The sequence below is a fragment of the Protopterus annectens genome, chromosome 5.part0, assembly GCF_019279795.1.
Source record: "Protopterus annectens isolate FY-2018-M chromosome 5.part0, PAN1.0, whole genome shotgun sequence".
Taxonomy (NCBI): domain Eukaryota; kingdom Metazoa; phylum Chordata; order Ceratodontiformes; family Protopteridae; genus Protopterus; species Protopterus annectens.
In genome coordinates, this window is record NC_056735.1 from 1,432,698,756 (window position 1) to 1,432,706,638 (window position 7,883).

At 40.2% G+C, this 7,883-nt stretch overlaps 1 protein-coding gene across 1 annotated transcript in view; it reads right to left on the reverse strand.

Annotated features, from left to right (window-relative positions):
• Window positions 1–4,225, reverse strand: part of TMTC4 (transmembrane O-mannosyltransferase targeting cadherins 4) — a 1,460,040-nt gene extending 1,455,815 nt beyond the window's left edge. The window contains exon 1 of the mRNA XM_044071235.1: window positions 3,992–4,225. The gene's annotated coding sequence lies outside the window, so the exon portion shown is untranslated. The remainder of the gene's footprint in view (window positions 1–3,991) is intronic.
• Window positions 4,226–7,883: the final 3,658 nt, after the last annotated feature.

Below are 7,883 nucleotides of genomic sequence, written 5' to 3' on the forward strand. Positions count from 1 at the left end.
AAAGAAGATCTGTGATAGTCAGGCATGAATAATGAAGAAGGCAGGAGTGTGGCACTGAATCAAGACAGATGGCGACATTTAACACGATTCCCTGGCCCCATGTAGAAAATGGGAAAAAGGGGCTGATGCTGATAAATATATATATCATACACACATATATATGGATTCCCTACACAAGTTCAAAGTTTCAAAACTTTGAACTGTAAATGGTAGACTGAAGTTTTGAAACTTCAAACGTTTTGAATGGAGATCACCATAAGGCGCAGAACAGCAACATTTACCATTTTCCTCACTGTAGAGAGGTCTTGGAGTTGGTATATTTATTTAGCAGGGGGTGTGGGGAATGCGGGGGGGGGGGGTAAAACAATTCTTTTGTTTTTATGTTTTTTTAATTACAGTTTCAAAACTTTGGTCTTATGGTGTTGACCATTTGCAGTTCGAAGTTTTGAAATTTTGAGCTTGTAAAGTAAATATATAGTTATTTGTTTAACATTTGTTAACCGGGAAAGTCTGACTTGGAATGAAGCCAATTTTCAGCGGAGGCCAGAGAAATGCTCCAGATGCAGGTCTTTATAATGCGGGAGGAAACCGGAGCACCCAGAGAAAACCCACACGAATGCAGGGAGGACATTCAGACTTCACACAGAACAAACTGGAGAACCTCTTGTTGTGATACATATTTGTTGTGTCTTTCGGCTTATCCCGGTTAGGGGTCGCCACAGCGGAATGTTTGGTAGTAGATTTTTACGTGCCGAGTTACCAGCCCTGACGCACAACCTTCAACGAAGGCATGCCCATTCATGTATGCCTCCACACAGAAGACGCTCTAGCTGAGAATCGAATGGAACGTCTTGCTGTGAGGCGACAACGCTACCACAGCACCACTACCGCGGGATTCTTGCTGTGATACATATATATATATATATATATATATATATAGATAGATAGATAGATAGATATAGATAGATAAAGATAGATACACACACACAATGATCTGGCTTGGTCAGAAAATGTAACAGGGGCTTCTACGTAACATCTCTACATGCAGTAATCCTTCAATAAGCAAAGGTCCAGATTATTTTATGCAAGAAGCACGTATAGAGTAAGTGAGCTCATTGTTTACCTAATTTCAAACACTTAGCTGCTATACTCTGAATGGATATAGTTAGTTTAAAATTTTTCATCAGTTTATAAACTGAGTAACTGAACTGATCTCCACACTTTTTTAACCAAAACCAAGGACCATAAAGGGCAAAAGTACAATATCACACACACACACTTACAAACAATTCATCTACAAATGAATTGCCAGTGAAGTTTCCAAGAATAGTTAACTTGCTAAGTAAGTTGTGCTTTGATTTCTGATGCACTGCAAGGTGGCTGTGACTATTATTTTTACCTAAGCTACATAAAAATAATAGGGCTATGGGAGGGGCTATAGAAGCTACAATTTAAAACATTCTACAACTCGGTTTTATTTTTGCATAACTAGACAAGGATATGCTGTGCATTCAAAGCCACAATTAAAGGAAGCAAACCATAACATTACTGAGGTCTGTGTCAGTTTAGTGGACCATACTGTGAAATACTTTGTTCCATGACTGCCAAATAGCATGTGCCATGCATTGCATGCAGAATACTGTATAAGAATGTGTTTTAATTTTTCCAAACTCTTACAAAATAGACATCAGCAAGGAGAAAAACAAATTTATAAAGATCCAAACAACTGATTTCTGACTATTAAATAGATACATTAAGTGAAAGCAAATAGAATTACAAAGAAAATTATGCAGAACAAATCCCAACACACTGACAAACTACTGATTGGGTATTTCACAGATGAGAACTACTTTTGTAAACAAATAAAATGCAAAGACCATGGCAAGTTCCTGAAGACCGAGTAAATTGAGAAGCAACATGACTACTTATATTGCAACAACCTCTCATAAATCCACTCACTGAAACCTTTACAAACTTACTTTAGAGTTCCTATACAAAGCAGAGTAATGTTTTGGGGTCAGTACCTGAATGCTTCTTATTCATTACATCCCTTTACTACAACATTCTTGACTCCTGATTCATATTTAACTAATGTCAATTTCAATCCCTCATTCTAAGCCAGACATCTACAGTGCATTTCTGTGGCCAGCATACCGTCTCAACCTCTCAGCACAAGAAATCTAGACAAAGCCTAAAATAAGCGCGGGGGGGGGGGGGGGGGGCAAAGGCCCAAAAATAGGGAAGCATTTTAAATACTACTCTAATAAACATAGAATGTTACTAAAATAACAGGATTTGTGTTGACATGCATTTTCCAATATACATGGTCTGAAATTCAAATGTGCGTCATTATTTAGTAGCTTCAACCCTCAGTGATTTGCCAGAAAACCACAGATTTATGAGGAACAGGCTAAAAATACAAGGCAAACATCTGGACATTATGTGAAAATCTGGACTGTTGCGAGGTATGGTGGACAGACACACACCTGTGCAAGGCTCCCCTGTCAGGTTACCACCTTTGCAAAAGATGAAAAAAAGCCACATGCTTCCTTGTGCCCCTTGTTCCACTAGTGTACTTTTTCAGTTGATTTTCATGTTAGTGATTATTTAAAAACGGTTACGTGCTGCAGTTCTCGAGCTATTCAAACATTTTTTTTTCAAATATTAAATACTAATTTGTAAGAGTTTTATTGTCTTAGCAGTCAGGAATGCTTGCAGAAACTACCACACAAAATAAGCACAGAAGTTTTCAAAACCCATGCCAAGTTGATAAGGACAGAAAAAATAAAATACAATTTTTGCAGTAATGCGTATTTCCAGTTTCATTTATTTTTCATATTAAGAATTATTTATGTTTTAAGCCAAAATGAGCACATGTATTTTGTACAACAGAGAACGTGCAGTTGGAGAACATAAACATTAATTTACTACAAAAATAGTTTTTTAGTGCAATATGCATTTATGAAGAGGACAGGTAGAATAGAGAATTTGTCTGAATGGTGCTGCTAATCGTCACGTTTCTCAATTCCCAAACTACTAGATAAAATAACATAGACTGTTCTGACAAAATAATTTAAATTCAACCTATACGCAAGAATTTTCTGACACCACACAGACACAGAATTGCTGTCAGGAAATTTTCATTCAAGAACAACACCTTAAAAATTGGGCAGCAACAGCTTAGCTTATGAATGTTCTGCTACCCATGCAAGGAAAGTCTGAGGAAGCCCTTCCTAGATGGGTGAAAGTGTTTGTGCCTACTTGAATGGGTTTTTCTGTTGGAATAAAGCTTTTTTTAAGGATCAAGAAGAAATAAGCTTGTGGAAATCATTTTGACAAAGTGTACTATAATTACCTTTAGCTACTACAAACTGTTCTCAACCGAGTGATTTTCTTGGTACTACTGCAATGCCTCTATCACCTGCAAGTTAAGGGTGCAGAAGCTTAAAGGTACTCGGGCATCTGATCATTTAGTGGAAATGATGGGCTAATAAAGGACGGATGAGACAGAATACTGGAACGTTACATTAAAATAATAACATGGCAATTTAAAAAAGAAGGTGATTACCGCATGGTCGATGTTAAAGTTACCGAAAACATTACATGTCAACTTTTCTAACCAGTATTACACTAATTATTCTAAATACAGCATCCACTTCTGCATCACTGCGTTTTTGTCACCCTTAATGGAAGAGTTACCAAATCACAAAAGAGACAAACAGCACAGTTTACATTATAAATAGGACTCGGTGATAAGAGAAAGCATAGTTCACTGCCCTACTGAAGATAATAACTAAAACCAGTTGCGATTTTTCCAACACAGGTAAAACACTTCACTAATACTATTCCAGGTTTACAACACAATCAAATTAGGCTCTGCACAGTAAATTGATATCATATGGTTAAGTACGCATGCGCCAAATTTCATCAGCGAACCGAAGCTAGGTAATATACTCCCTCCTCCTGGATTGCCCCTCCCAAGAACACTTACCTCGGTGTCCACCAATACATAATGGGAAAGTATTTAGAAATGTAGGAACTATCACTTTGGATACTCGTGAGATTCTTGGCACGTGAGATGAGAGGGCTAAAACTGAAATGGGTCACTTCAAATATCCATGCGTAGCTCCGCTTTTGTTATGCTCACCAACAGTGTCCAGGATAACCTATGTGACTGACTCACGCGAGATCAGCTAACAGTTGGTTCGTGTCTTCCCACGAGCCGGAGCAAGTGCAGCGCCTATCGGAGATGTCGAGTGCCAGTACCTGTATCACTTCCATGTTGTGGATGTAAAAAGCCGGAAGCGTACATTTGATATCAAGTTGTTTTGTTCTCCCTCCTTTTCCCAGTTTGCTAAAAACGTGGAGTGGGTCATTTATGTGTTTTACTTGTAGTAAAGCAGTCCTTATCTTAGTTTAAGGTACGGACAAAAACAATAAAGCCCAATTCACTGGTTATTAAGTCAGAGTCAGTAAAGACTGCTGTACGGACTGAAAAGACGGCAAAGCACCTGCCATGCATCTCAACTGCAGATGTTTTCCAGAATGTCCAGATTTTTGCCTCATGATTTTCGTCCGTTTTTCATAAAATTGTGTTTTTTCTGGCAAATTGTCAATGATGGAAGTCAGAAAACAATGACAAACAGTTGAGTTTCAGACTTCATACTAATGCAAAACATGTTATTCTATCAACTTTCTAAGTTTGTAAAAGCAATATTTAAATTTGTCCCTATTTTGGGGCATTTGTCCCCCCATTGTTTATGGTTTTGTCCAGATTTCTAGCTCTAAGAAGTTAAGAGTTATGAGCACCACATTAAATCAAACTTGTTTTATCAGTTATTACATTGCATGCATTAAAATGTAAATTAATCAAAACTGTACTGCAACCGTGGTCTAATTAAAAAAATATCTATAGATCTATATCTATCTATATTTGTAAATCATATTTATATATATATATATATATATTTGTGTGTTTGTGTATTCTGCCATCTATAGGACAAAGTCAAAATAATGATAAGTAAAGAGACTCCAAAATAGGGACAGATTTTAAAAATTGTTCTTAGAAAGTTGTGTTGCTAGGATAACACGTTTTGCATTGTATGCATTTTCTGAGGGATATGAAATCTAAAACTCAAACATTTGTCATTATTTAGAAACTGCAATTCTCAGTTATTTAGAAAACCACAAGTTTTATGAGTGACAGACCAAAACTCTGTGCATACTGCAATATTCTTGACTGTTAAGAGGCATACCACCATCTAATATTTGAACATTGGTGCAGGATGTGTAATTCATAGATTCATAGACTCGCCTAATGACTTGAGGGCCTTTCTAAGCCTAGACAAGTTTTCCCAAAACAATAATGACATCCTGTACCCAAATAAGATATTGGGCCGGATTTACGAAAGCTTGCACAGAGTGCAAGAAGAGTATAGGAGCTCATGGAGGCAATATGTCTGCCGTGCGATCCAGGTACAGCCAGCAGGGGCGTGCACGAGAGCTGCTAAAGCTACTCTTGCACGGACAGCGTCATGGTCTGCAAATTACCTCATTTGCTGCTGAAAGCTATGCAAATTAGGTAAATTTGCAATCCAGGAAACACTAACCTGTCCATGGAAGATTAGTGTTATCTGCAGAAATGTACTCAGTTGGTAACGGAGTACCGTTCTGCATATAGCTAAACGGAGCTATGACATCTCCAAATAAAAGATGCATACAGTTGAGAAAGCATGCCAATGGCCAAATATAAGGCCATTGGCATTTATAAATGTTTAAAATTATTAAAATCTAACTTTTTTTTCCCCGATCTCCGATGTTTAAGCGTAGCGCAGCACCGGGCAAACGTGCAATGCTTTAAAAAACAAGAAAATAATTAAAAAATAGCCAAAATAGCCATTTTCACAAAAAAGCTTATCCTGCCATGCAGGTGAATGGCAGGCTGAAGACAACATTGCCACTGAGTAGTGGTTGCTAAGGGGGGAAGCTCAATGTGAGAGATGTAACCATGCATTAGTAGGCAATCCTATGCAAATGAGGATAAGGATAGTGAATCCCAATTTTCCCCAGCATGTGAGCCATGTCCCAAGAGTGTAAGTGTAGGAGTAGGTGAGTAGTAGAGTAGAATATAGGTAACATCATGAGGTGTGTCAGAAAGGCTGTAAGCTTATTGGAGCACAGTGTCTTGTGTTTGCCCTGAGTTGCTCAGGATTGCAAGAGGCGTTGTCTACAGTTGTCCTTTTTTGAAAACCAGAAACCAAAGGTGTACGCCGTGAATATATCTGAAATTTCTTCCAAACATGCACACAGTGTGTGCGTGCGTGTGTGCTCATTTGCAGGGTGCTTCCCTGGGCAGAAACAGAAAGGGAAAAGAAAGGAAAAGAAGTAGTAGGAAGTTAACCAAGGAGAACAAGCAGAGCTGCCAGGTGAAATATATCAGAATCAGCCAATTACACAGGTAGCAGACTAGCCCAGCCCAGCACTTTAAACTCTGCAAACAGCATTCTTCCCTGTTTTTTCCAAAGAACTCTGCAACAATGCAGTATACAAAGAGGGAAAGCTTAAAAACATTAAAGTCAGACAAAATGTTAGGGGCTACTCTTGCTATCATAAACCAACATGTGCAAGGTGCTGAGGGTGGTGATGTTGTGAATGCTGCTGAGCAACCCACAGTATGGAGACGGAGAAGAGTGTACAGACCAAGGGTGACCTTCCAGGGGTTACATGAGCTGGAGATAGTGGAGCGGTATAGGGTGGACAGAGACCTCCTGCAGCAAATTGTTGAGCTGTGCCAGACACGCCTCACACACAGAACCAACAGAGGGGAACCCATTCCAGTGGATACCAAGGTATGTGTTGGCCTAAGAATACTAGCTACAGGTACCTTCCAGAGATGGACTGGTGATATGATGGGGATTTTACAGGCATCAGCATCCAGGGTACTGCACCAGTTCCTGGATGCCATGTCAGCACATGTCAGTGAGCACGTATATTTCCCCAATTCCCATGAAGCACTGGCCAGCAATATGCATCTTTTCCACCAAATAGCAGAATACCCTGAGGTAGTGGGTGCAATAGACTGCACGCACATACACATCAAAGCACCACCCGGTGAGCGGAGTAGGGTCTACATCAACCGCAAGGGCTTGCCCTCCATCAACTGCCAGGTCGTGTGCGATGCCCAGGGCATAATAATGAATGTGTGTGCCGGCTGCCCTGGAAATTATCACGATTCCCACATCTGGCATCTGATGCAGCTGTACCAGAGATTTGCCAATGGGGATATCCCTGATGGTCACCTAGTGGGGGATGCTGGATACGCACTAGAGCCGTGGCTGATGACACCCATCAGAAATGCACACACACCCGAACAAGAACTCCATAATGAGGCACACGCACAAACAAGAAACATAATTTAGCGTGCGTTTGGGATGCTCAAGTCACGGTTCCGGTACCTGGACACATCTGGTGGAGCCTTGCATTACTCACCAACTACATGTACCCAAATTGTCATGGTATGTGCCATGCTACACAATATGATCCTGTGGAAACAGCTGCAGCAGGAACAACATGGGGCAGGGCCAAACAGCTCCCCACAATTGCCAAGGCCTGCACAGGCACAGCGTGACTCGGAGGAGGAACAACCTGAGCCTGCCCCAGTAGGCAGAAGGAGGTGTGCCCAGTATGCCCTGGCCTTGGCAAAGAGGCAACGCATAGCACATACACTGACTCAGTAGGAACCCTGGAAATGACACCTCTCTCTAACTCGCACATAGAGTAAAATGGATGCTACCTGTTTTCAAACATGTATAGGGAGTGTAATATGTGCATCCGACATAGGCAGCCCTGCAGCACCACCTGAGGCATGAGTCCCTATTTTAAGC